This window comes from Aythya fuligula, chromosome 16, assembly GCF_009819795.1.
Source record: "Aythya fuligula isolate bAytFul2 chromosome 16, bAytFul2.pri, whole genome shotgun sequence".
NCBI classification, from domain to species: domain Eukaryota; kingdom Metazoa; phylum Chordata; class Aves; order Anseriformes; family Anatidae; genus Aythya; species Aythya fuligula.
Window position 1 is genome coordinate 10,267,659 of NC_045574.1, and position 12,773 is coordinate 10,280,431.

Genomic DNA, 12,773 nt, shown 5'->3' on the forward strand with positions numbered 1-12,773 from the left:
CACCTTGCTCCCAGTCCCACTCTGAATCTTACCAGGTTCCACTGGACACACGTGTTCAGCTTCTCTTTCTGGTTTAGCCTCTGCTCCTGCCAACCTCCCACTATTTCATATTCCTTCCTTCCTGCGGTCTTTCTTACAGGCCAGCCTGATCCGACCGTCAATGCACTTACCTAGCGCTGTGCACCCTTGGGCATTATTGACTAAGAACTGGGACTTGAAAGTGTCTCAGGAATCAAAAGGCGTGCATCAAGGTGGAGAGCCTGCATTTCAACAGCACGCTCTCTCCGTGCCTCAGCACTCTCAATTCATTAATCAGCATAGTTAATTTTAAAGAATTTAGCATTTCTGCAGATGGTTATTAGAAAGATTATTACAGGGTTAATGAAAACAGTTGTCCCATTACTGTAGATGAAGTCAACAAACTTTGGCATGCCTTGTAATAAAGCGTTATTGCAGATCATGTATGCAGTCAATGCCTTGTTTTCCTAGAAGAACAAAGTGGAAATATAGTTTGCATCAGATATTAAATGTGGTTTACCCAATTCCCCAAGCAGTTAAATCATTAAACCATGTTGGGGGTAACAGCATTTGATATTACATCTGCCTCTCAGCTCCGTTCCCATGTACAGGCTCAGTACCCTTAATGTTTTGCTTTTAACACTCTCTTCTGAACAATTCACGTGTCAATAAGTGAAAACAAATACCATGCAGTGACAGCAAAACCATATAAGCTGTCTCCAGACCAGGATGTAGTATAGCTGTGCCAATTCACCTACAGAGAAATAAAGTAGGCCAATTACCTACCTGGAAGCAAAATTTATTAGCTCTGGTGCAAGTGCCTTGTTCTGCTCCCAGAACCTGGTCGAGCTTGTTTGGAGCTACCTCAGGTAGTCTGAACAGGTGCTGTGCGCACTTCCTGTAATTTAGGAAGCTCTGGGTGATGCTCTACTTTAGATGAAACACACAAACAAGATTCTACTGACTTCTGGTCAGTGGAGATCCTATCAAGCCTCTCAGTCTGGTTCCCTAGGGAAACTACTTGCACAATCGTGTTATTTGTCTGACCCAGTTTCCAGCATGCTGACACGTTTGTCACAGGTTACACAGATGCTTCAGAGATACTGTCCTTACCAGTACTGCAGGAATTAGCACCTAAGCAGAGGAAGGAATTCTTATTAATATTCCCATTGAGAAGAAGGGAGAATTTAGCAATTCTTCATTGTGGTTGACAACAGCAAATGATTTAACTAATTTGCAGATTACTCTGATACTCCTTAGCAAATGCACTGTTTTATTGAGCTGCCAAATCAAAACAGTCTGGAGATGGCTAGGGGAGGGATGCCAGGGCATGCCGGGGTAGTCCTCAGTGAAAAATAAATGTTCTTGGTGTGGGGGAGAGTCGGGAAGGCTGAGGGAGGCTTGGGGTGTTGCAGTGTGACTGTGGTAGAAGGCATGGGGACAGCTGGGGTTGTTGGGATAGGGAGGTGTGAGAGTTGTGACATAAATCCATAAGGGATCAAGCTTCATTAGGTCCACTTTTCTGGGAATAATTTGTTAGGAAAGTATTGAGATCTTAGTTTTGGCATTTTTAGATATGTTCTCACTCTGATTTAACCCTTCTACAGTTCCATGTATCGGTTGTACGTGGTATACCTCCCTGCTGCTACACAGCAGGAATCTGTTGTTATTTGACCCGAAAAGATCATTATGCTAGCTTTATTTGGTGTGCATTTAATAAAGTTGTAGCCATTGTGACTATAACTCATGACTCTCAGTCATTCCTCAGTGGTGTAACCAGCGATTCGGCATTCCAGTAACATCAGTTCAAAGGGGAGTATGAAAGACTCAAATGTATGCCAGAGCATTGTGACTTTTATTACTCCTCTCCTCCCGCACTTCTCTGTTAGGAAGATACATTCTCTGGCTGTAGAAATGAGAAGTACAAAGCAGCCTTAGACCTTGTAGTGCAAAATGTAAAACGCGATGTTATCTGCAGAAAGTGGACTTTAGATTCTATCAGCGCACGTTTAGCATAAAGCATTTCCTATGGTAATGTCTCTCACTTTCCCAGACTTTTACAGGCTCCAAGTGGCACACAGGCTGCAGACCTCTTTGTAATGTTAATGAATCATCTTAATGGACTGTTTTAGCAGAAACATTCATCACCTTTTGTACCACAATGATTTTTTTTGTTATACTTAAATGGTTAAGTAGGCAATAAATGCCTATCAGACCAACCACTATGGTCTAGTAATCCACCTCACTATAAATCACCAGTGGATTATTATTGTCCTGTTTAATTAACACTCTTAAGGGATTCTATCGTTGGATAGACTTTCACCTTGCACTAAGCAGGCATTAACATTTCAAGTAAGAAAAAGTGTGTTTATGTGAAAAGTGTTAATCAGGGTGACCTGGAGCTGGTCGTGGTGGGTTGGATGAAATATGTGCTTGTGTGCATGTCTGTGCATCCGTGGGCGCTGCTTCCTTACACCACTTTTCAGTGGAAGCTGAAATCAGACCTGTAAAGACTTTTTAAGTAATAGCAAATGGTTGTGGCAGTATCATCTGTATTAGGTCTTAAAGATATTTGAATATATTTAGTTGTAAATGGCAACTCTAAAAGATTTAGCTACAGGAGTTGGGAAGATGACGTTTTTACATTTATTTTGAGTGTACATTTTGTGTGTCATTTTATTTATTTATTTTTGTGGTCTAATTCAGTCTGGAGTAGTTTTAGGGGACCTGACCAAACTCTTTTCTTTTTTTCTTTTTTTTTTTTGAAACAAAAGGTGAGAGGGGAAGCCTGATCCTGTTGCTCCACTGTGAACTCTTTTCAGATTTCACAGCCAGAAAGAGTAAGCTAAGCAGCAAGAGCTCCTGGGAAAGGCAGGGGGGTCTGTAGGCTTATGTACTCCTCACAGAACAATTCCTGCAGTTCTTTTGCAAAACGAAATTCCCACACTAGGACACAAGCTGGGTACAGCATCACTCTCAATATGCAAACATTTTTGTACATAATATAGCTCAATGCCGTTTTCCTCCTCTCAGCGAAATATAAAGATGGCCATTTTTTTCTCCTGTAATATAATATAATGCATTTAATAGTAATTTCCTTGTCTTTTGTCAGAAGATAAAGACATGTGAAAAAGGCTCTTGTTAATGCAGCGTTTCCCATCCATGAAATCTAATCCTGCTTTCTTTGATTTAGTTACACACGTAACACTAGCAGTGCACTTACAAACTGCACATTCTATCGGTGCCCATACTAACGGTGGTTATGTGAGATTAACCAAGTGCTCTATTTCCATTTCACAGGCATAGCAACTAATGCATAAATGTTGAGAGATCTGAGGTCTGTAAGAGTCACAGCTCCTAGCATAGCTCATTAAATCCTGTTTCTGGTCTGCATGCAAACTTAGTATGCACATCCCTGTCCTCTTGGCAATTTTATTAAATTATTTCCTAGCACAGCCTTCTACAAATTAAAGAATTAAAACTGCTAAGTGGACCATGAACAGTAAATCTTTTAAATTAAGAGACTGAATCTCTTAGTGTAAATTCGTTCCCTGAAACCAAACTTCTGTAAAATTGTCTTTCCTCTAAGATTCCACAGATCTATTGACTGACAGAATCCTGTAAGTGGAAATTCAATGTAGTCTGTTGATCAGAGGCAAAAACAGCATTACAATTTTCACTGGGTATTTTTGTTTCAGATACACAGTTGCACACTAATCTGCCAGATTTTATTCTATTTGTAATTGAAAAGGTGGGAAATTATTCACAACTGAATATGTAGGAAATAGCACAAAACACCAAAGGAGTTTGAACAAGACAAGAAATTAAACTAAGCTCCTTCAAGGGATGCTGTTATTGCATGAAGAACTGCAGTGACAGAAAATAAGAACATCATGGTGTGGTGTGTGTGCATTTATCATACAATAGATTTTGCAAACCATTTAACAGAGATGCATAAAAAACACACACAGTTTCAAGTGTAGGCATGTCCCAAGAAGAATCTCCTTCGTTCCCTCTAGACACACCCTGCTAATTAAATCCATCATTGCCTAGCAGTAAGCCCCAGGGTTCAATCTTTTCTGGAGCACTGTTACTATCCAACATTTTAGCTCATACAGTGGGCAGCCAAGATTTCATGTCTATGCATATAGTAGGACTTGTAGCCAATATTTCTTACGTACTCTCCTCCTCTCCATCCCCATCTGGGTACATAATGTGTGTGTGTGTATATATATATATATATATATATATATATATATATAAATATAGGTAAAACTTCAATGTTCCTTTCAGATTGCTTTCTTATATCCTAGTGCAAAAACCTGCATGAGGGTGGGAAGCTAAAGTCTAATAAAATCAAGAAGCTGTGTTCCACATAGCTAGCTGGCCATGAGAAGCGTCAGCAAGAATGGATATTGAATGACTTCTATAGTCCAGCCAGGTTTTATCGGAACAGGTCATCAAAGGTAGGCTGCCCAAACCTGTTCCACTGCTTCCCCATTGATTAAATATCTGGAGACATTTACATGTAGATCAAATTCTCCACGATCTATTTTATCTCAATCACATCCAAGTTCTTTTTCAAGCTAGGGCAAAAAAAGTTCCCTCCTGTGGCAAGAAAAGATGGTTGATCTCCCCGAGGTACTTCTGTGCTTTGGGTTTCCTTGGAGCCAAACTATGACCTCAGCTTCCCCTGGGCTGACATCAGTGGGACTGCAGGGAGTAGAAGGGAGGTGAAGCCTGCATGTGTGTGCCCAAATGTTAAGGAATTTAAAACTTTTTTTTTTTTTTTCATTTGATTGTAGAACTGACATTTATGGGGGAAGAAAGGAATAGAGGGCGTGTGTAGCTTCCAGCCTTGTTCAGAAGGCCAAAATTGCTTCTGAATCTTGGTATCTGTATTACCCAAGACAAGAAAGATGGCTTTATGTGGAATTCTCACCTGCTGCTTTCATTTCATTTGTGATTTCCACTCTTCTTCTTGTGCATTTGTTCCCTACCTATTTTCCTGCTAATACTTTCTGCACCAGGCATCATGCTGCAGACATCCTTAGCACTGTGTTCCCCTCTCCTACCTGATCAGTGGCAGTAGGTGTCATTGATCCTTCACTGTCTTTCAACATAGGAAGGAGCATCAAAAGAGACGCACAGATTCTAGGTTTAAGGCAAACAAAAGGAGACATCTTCAGCAGTGAGTAGTTAATCTATGGAACTCCTTGTCAAAGGGCATTTTGCATGTTAGACATGTGCATGTATGTACAAATTCATAGAAGAAAATAGTCTCTGAATACAAAGTCATCACCCCAGGTTCCAGAACCTTTTAGTAATAAACAGGACGCCAGGAAAGTGTGCTGGGAAAGCATCGCTGCACATTTATGCTGCTCTCGTGATGCCAAGTATTGCTTGCTGTTGGAAGCAGAACATTAGACTAGGCGAACTTCGGATTAATGAGTATGATACTTCTTCTATTCTTAATAAAAATTTAAGAAAAGGAAGCAGGAGCTAATTCAGCCCTTGGTGGTCAAACAGGACAGCAAAGTGCTGTGGTGTTTGCTCTCCTGCTCTTCCACTTTAGAGCTGTCCAGGGAAACACGGTAGATGTTTCATGGATTTAGTTGCTGACTGCTCTGAAAAGCTCGTACAAAAGCTCCTCTCATCAAGAGAACATATGTAGCCGTTCATGAATCCTTTTAGCAATATGTTGAAACACAGAGACATTATTAAATTAGATTAAAACTGATGAATTGAGTATAATGGGATTGAACTCCCAGAGATGCCTTTAAAAAAAAAAAAAGTTTCAAACAGTAGTTGCTCTAATAAAGCATGAACCACTGTCCGTATAACTCCAGTAATTTTACTTTTTCTTTACTATTACAAATTTTCTGTGGACACAGCAATCAAATGGTCAGAAATCCTCAGTTTGCCAGTAGGTGAGTCCGTACCTCAGGTTTTTGCATTGTAGAGGTCACTGCATCACCCATGATGTAGACATTTTGTGCTTCTCAGATGGAGAACCTGTATTGAAAATACTAACCACACATCAGTGAAAATTGAAAAAATACAAAAGAAGAAAATAAATTTTCTCACCAAGTGCTGAAAAGCTGAGTGGTTGTTACAGGGTTTGGGAAGCTCTAAAATTAGTGAGAGCCGTCTGAAAAATGCTCATAGGTTAAAAAACCCAAGGTAAAGGTGAAAACTTCTTGGTGCCACAAAGTGTGTTATATAGAATATCTGCAGTTTTAATGATCAGAATTAACCCCTTTATTCTAGTGCACATGTTCCAATATGGTCTTCTAAACGGGTGATCAGATAAAAATCACAGCTGATGCAATAAATACCTGAAAGTGCCTGTAATAAATACAAAAAATAACCTGTCTTCATTATTCAAGTAACTGCTGCTTGTTCATTTGTATATTCGCGTTGTTTGGGCTGATGGATTTTTGCAGTTTCCTTTCAATTGTTATTCTTTTCTTTCAAACTTTTTTCTTTATGCCTTTGGACAAAGTGGTGCAATGGTTCCCAAACAAGTTAGTTAATTATGAAAAGCTAATTTTTATTTGCTATCTATAATTTTTTTATGAGATGACAGCCCATATTATATTCCAGATTAAGCATTTCTATTTTTCACTGGAACAAAAAAAAATTAATTCCTTGCCAAAACAGTATTCTGTCAACCAGAAGTTGAATATGAAGAAATTTAATGAAAAATGTAGCATACAGGTAACATATGTATGTTGCAGACATGTATAATAAAATGTGCGTAGTAGTGCAATTGGTATAATGTTGAAGCTAGGAGATATCTGAAAGAGTAAGAAACCAGAAGATGCCATTTAAAAAAATATATTATTATATATTAGGTTCTTCAATTGCAATTTTACTGAGGTGTTGTTTTTGTAGTTGCTGAGGTTTTGTTCCTCCCCTCCCCACAAGGAACACCCAAAAAGCACGTAGCATTGTTTTCTAATTTCAGCTGAGCCCACCCACGCGGCGCTGTATGGCCATCGCTCCTGGTGCCGTCACACAACACTGCCTACCGAGGGGCACTTGGCCAGCACCTCTCTGACTGCCAGCCAGGCACTCTGTTAGCAGCACACAGATAAGGGGCACGAGTAGGAAAAAAAAGGAGAGTGTGACAGGTTTTTCCATGGCTGAATAACTTCTGCATCTGTGCCCTGGGGACTGTAAATATCTGGTATAGCTCACTGTAGATATGCTATTGCTGGTCTTGCCAGAGAGTGAAGGGAGCACAGAGATGAACTTTCCATCTCATTAGCGTCATTCTGCCTCCGTGAATTTATAGGCAAGAATCTTACCTAGAAAGGCTGCTGGCAAAACTTACAGCACAGATTTTATTTTTTAAAATATGCAGTTGTGCTCACAGAAATGTTTCTCAAATGTCTCAAGTCCATTTACTGATTTCACAGTTATGAAGACTTGAAAAGTTATTGATAATTTCTCAGACACTCATCATAAAAGTATTTTTATTGCAGTGTTTCAGCATGTCTGACCTCAGTGTATTGCTTAATATATTTATTATAAGTGTGTCATAAAACACTGAAACAAATGCATCTTTTCAAAGTAAAAGTTTTCTTGGTTTAGGTCTCCAGTAAAAGACTAAATGTTGTGTAATGCAGGAAAAATGGTCTGTTACTGTCGCCCCATCATAATGGAAAACTAACATGGATTAGGATCATGACTATATATTCTGCAAGAGTTTACCTTGTGAAGCAGGCAACATCTAATTTTTGAAATTAGATGTTTTCCACTGGGAGTGGAAATTGATGAGAATCTGTAAATGTTGTCTTTTGTATCATGTAAATGATTTTTTTTTTTTACTCTTATACATTACTACTGACTAAATCTGTCACAAGTACAGTGACCTCTTTAGTTTGTGGTGTGTTATTTCTCCCTCCACACAAGGAGAATATGTACAATACGAATGTGAAGCACGTTTCTGAGGGAGGCCCGCTACCAAAATCAAGAGGAGGGCACAGAGTGTTAGGAAAACATTTCAGCCAGTCATCTTTTGGACCTAGAGTCTCTGAGTTTGAAGGTCATCCTCTAGTTTGTTAAAATACATTCCAGTTGGGAAGAGAAGAAAAAAAAAAAGGTACTTTCTTCCATAAATCCTTCTGATTCTTAGCTAATTTCTCCTATTCTGCTCTTTCTTTGGTCCTATTTCTTCCAAACTGTAGCCCAAGATTTGTCTAATTTGACTTCCCATTTATTGTTTTCTTCCTCCTTGCCACTCTTTTGGTACTTTCCAGTGCAACAGTGACATGAAAGGATTTAGGTAATAATCTTGTAATGGATTGCTGGCCCAGAATGAAACTTCATTTCTTCTTTCCCAGGACTCCCTGGGAATCCTTTTGCCACAGCTTTTTTACCTCCCCAGGAAGATTATACAAAATTGTTCCTGTGGCCATTCATTCTTTCAGGGCGAGGAGACAGTGGGATTCCCATCAGTTCCCAGGAGCAGGCCCACAATTTCCAGAAAACGTGCCGTCAGCACAGCCCTTACAACAGTTGTAAATTCTTACAACATTTCAACAGGGTGTCAGTAATCCCAGTACGTACGCAAGTCATTTTTGTGTGCATGTCAAAAAGACACATCAGTTTGTTTTTCTAACTACTGTCCTTACATTTTGTGATATCCATTGTGCATATATTTCAGCAAATACAGTTTTCTGGAGGTAAATTTCAATTTCAAAATATTTAGTTTTTATATAATAAATTTGTTCTATAAAAGTCATTTAATTTTTAATGGAAGAATTTTATTATTTTTTTTTTAATCAAAATGAAGATTTTGATGTGTCGGCCATCATAATATGGTTGAAAATCTAGAAAATCAAAGTACTTAAAATTTAAAGGACCAGTTCTCTCCTATTTGAATCTCTGAGAGAAGAGCCAACAGAGTGTAATAGCAGCTGTTCAGCAACATCTATTATTTGCTTACATTACATCACTAATATGAGGCACCCTGTCGTTAAAATGAGAGTTAGGAATTGGCACTCCTGATTCCCTTCTTAGCATTCTATAATTTTGCTGAGGATATGATCTCATCCAGCTCTCCGCACCAAGGAAGAATCTAGATTGGTTGACTTTAAGGTTAGTTTTCCTTCTGGTGAAGCATCAAACTCTATTAAAAGGCTGAAAGAAAATCTTTAGCTTAATTCGTAAAGAAATCTTTAAATATTGTTATCTTAAAACTAATGGATAGATGATAGTATGTTCAGCAACATCCTTTATTTAGCAATTAATTTTCACTTGACATGGTAGGGTCCAATGTCACATTCCTGGTACTCAAAACTCCCAGTGAATGGATGCAGTATGGAAGCATTCCAGCACAAAGCATGAGAGACCCTTTAACATTTCAGAGGGGAGGACATGCAGAAAAATAGTGAAATAATAAATTAACACTGCACCATTTTTTTTAAGAAAGGAACTCTGTCTCTGGTAACAAGTGCTTGACCCACCTGTCATCCACCTATGCCTAGGGTGCAGACAGGAATTTTTTCCTAGTCCCTGGATGAGGTACTGCTGACAGCATGTGGCTATTTGCTATTTATTTATTCAAATTAATGGGCTACCACCAAAAAGCTTGGCTATCACAGAGGTTTGAAACTGTTGTATATTTCTGTCTAACATTGTATGTTGATGTTATTAAAAGACAGATGAGTGAGATGTGAGTTCTTTCAATCAGAGACTACAACAAATATATTTTGTTAATATTTTTCCTGACTTAATTAGGTATGTTTTTAATTATTTAGTTAGGCTGATGCAACATCCTGTAATGGATGTAGGCTTGCAGACGTAGAGATGTTCTTAGCATGTAAGTAAATGATTATAGTAAGTTATAATAATATATCTTATGTTAGCAAATTCAATAACGGATCTTAATTGCATCAGGATCTGACTGAAAGTTCCTTGTCTACCATTTTGCCACATATTATATTTCAGACTTTGGGTATTATTCTGTAATAGATAATAATAATAATTAAATACTTCTCCCCTCCCCCCTATTTTTTTTTTTTCTTACTATAGATATGCATGGATACTGTGCATTTATCTGTGCGGGAAGACTAACCACAATAGCTATTTCTGAATAAACTGTTCCATAATAGCTCCCTGTGTGGATATTCTAGTCTGGAAAAGTCACGGGTCAGACAGTAAGCTGTTGCAGAATAGCTTATGCTGCAATAGCAATTCCAGTCAATTTTCCAGTGTAGAAAAACCCCTTAGTCCACAGCTCCAAACTCTTGTTTGTGCCAGAAGATCTTGTCTTTAGAGAATAGTATAAATTTGTTCTATTCTATTCTTTAAGCACTGAACTCCCGTTGGGATCAGCCAGGGAGAGCTTTATATTACAGAAGTTTGTATTTTTGTGCACAGATTCTGAAGTTTTATTTATGAAACATTTCATTAACACCTTCTTGTAACTGCGAGCTGTATACATTTTTGGCTGCAGGATGTCCTCAGGGCTCTCCTGGCTCAGTACTTTCTAGAACCTGGTCCTAAAAGAAGCCAGAAAGTTGCCTGGAAGAAGATCCCTCAAGCCAGGCTCAAGATGGTTAGATGGTTAGTAGTTTAGTTTTCATTGCCAACAGCAGGGAATCGAAGCAAAACAAAGCAAGATGTCATACCTTCCTCCATCCCCAAATACAGAAGATGACTTATAGCAGTGACATCCATGTCTGAGTTTCCCCAGAGAAAAGAGTTGTCTACAAATATATAGAAAGACTTCACAAAATGTTTGAATGGGCTAAAAAATTATCCAAGAAAAAGGCGCAGAGAAGTCTTCATGAAAGTCCAGTTAATCTTAGTGCATTCAGAATTGCTTATACAACATCCCAGTAAAGCATGTTTTGGTTGGATTCCTGTTTATATTTGAATCATGGGTTTTCTTCTCTCCTCCAGTAAAAAACAAACAAACAGAAAACAGACAAGACATCTATGCTATTTTTTTATTTGGTACAATTTTACTGAGCCTTAGTACCCTCCAAAGCAAAGGTTGCCATTTATCCAAAGTTGCATCACAGTGCCCCTGGCATTTCTGTGTTACTAATTAACATTAATAACTTAATTAAAATCTCCAAATGCATTTTAAACGGTGACATAAAGCTGATTTTAATCTAGGCTTCCAAAAATGAAGCAGAAGTCTGTTAATCAGCTGCCCCACCCTTTTTGATATTTATATGGCCCACAGTGCACAGTGTCAGAATAGGCTCCTACGTCACCCTCTTACTTCATTTTCCCCAGGCGTTATTAGTTAATAATGAAGGTCTAAAGTCCATCCCAAGTTTTACCTGTTGGCATAAATCTGGGGACGGGACAGCAGTGGTGTAGCATTCACATAAATGAAAGAACAGATTTTGGCTCAAGTATTTTTAATGTACAGCAGCTGGCATTTTTGGGTTTGAGGAACAAAATCACACCTGAGTTTTTATGCTCTCTAGGATTTTGCCAACAAAAGGAAAATAAAACATAAACAAGATGTTTTACCTTTTTCAAAACCAGAGGAAATGGTGCAGCTGTTTCCGAGAATGTGTTCTATTGACCATTATGTCCAAGCTGTCACATCAACATGGAATGGAAGACATTCTTGCTTTCCAGTTACGTTTTAACACAAATGTCTTTCATTTGTTTGTTTCATCATATTTCCCCTTTAACACATTTTTCTAATCATCAGAATTTTTCCTAATAACATGTTTATTCAATGTTCAGTTAAACCAGATTTGGAATTTTACAAGTATAGAGATGTTTACAAATCAATTCATTAGATGCTATTACCACTTCCATGATATGTAGCTACCTGAAAACTTACCACTGTTGACAAGTGGCTCTTGTCAGATTCTTACCGTGTGGGCAATAGTGGCAGCTGATTACTAGCAATTGCAAAAGAGAGTGGAGGGAATTGGCTGTAGGTTACTCACAGTCCCCCAGCCGTTCAACTCTATTTATTTATTTAGCTGTTATGTAGAAACTTCAGCCCACGTTCTCATTTGATTCCCATTCCTAGCAATGGAAAATGTGGCAATAGGTAAATCTTAGGCATTTATCTCTTTTAGAAATAGACAGGTAGTTGATGTAAAGGGTGGTGCCATTTATTTGCCTGATTCTTTTATTATTCAGCTGTCATGGGATTTTGATACAGAATACAGCAGATGAAGAGTTTAACATTTTGCCTGCTATTATATTTATTATTTGTATGTGAGAGACGTGTAGGTTATTCAACAGCAAGGCAATCTTTGTTCTATTTTCAGCTGAGTCACTTCCATAGAGGCTTGGATGTTTCAAAATATCTTCTCTCTTTATATTCCTTCACAACATGCTCTTCAAAAGAATAATAAAAGTAGTAGAACACCCAACTTCTCATTATAAAATCCTATTCTCATTTTCATGTAACTTTTCCAAGCCTTAAAGCTGCTGCAGCTGATTTTTTTATTATTATTTAATTTTTCCAGGGAGGGTACACGCCTACAGCATGCAGTTCCTTTTTTAAAATTGCTGCAGGGGTGAGAAGTTGATACAGTAATTTGGACTACAGAGGGAGAAAGAATCCCTAAGGATTCAGGAGGCTTCAGGGGTGCCCTATCTTAGTGTGAGACCAGTTTAGGATTGAGAAATTGTGGCTGTGATAGTATGGGGCAAGCTCAAACTTCTCAGCACATAAAGTTTGTGTCTTTGAATGTTCAGGCAACTAATTCTGTTTGCAGCTTAATTATTGTCAATGAAACTCTTATGGTACTAAATTA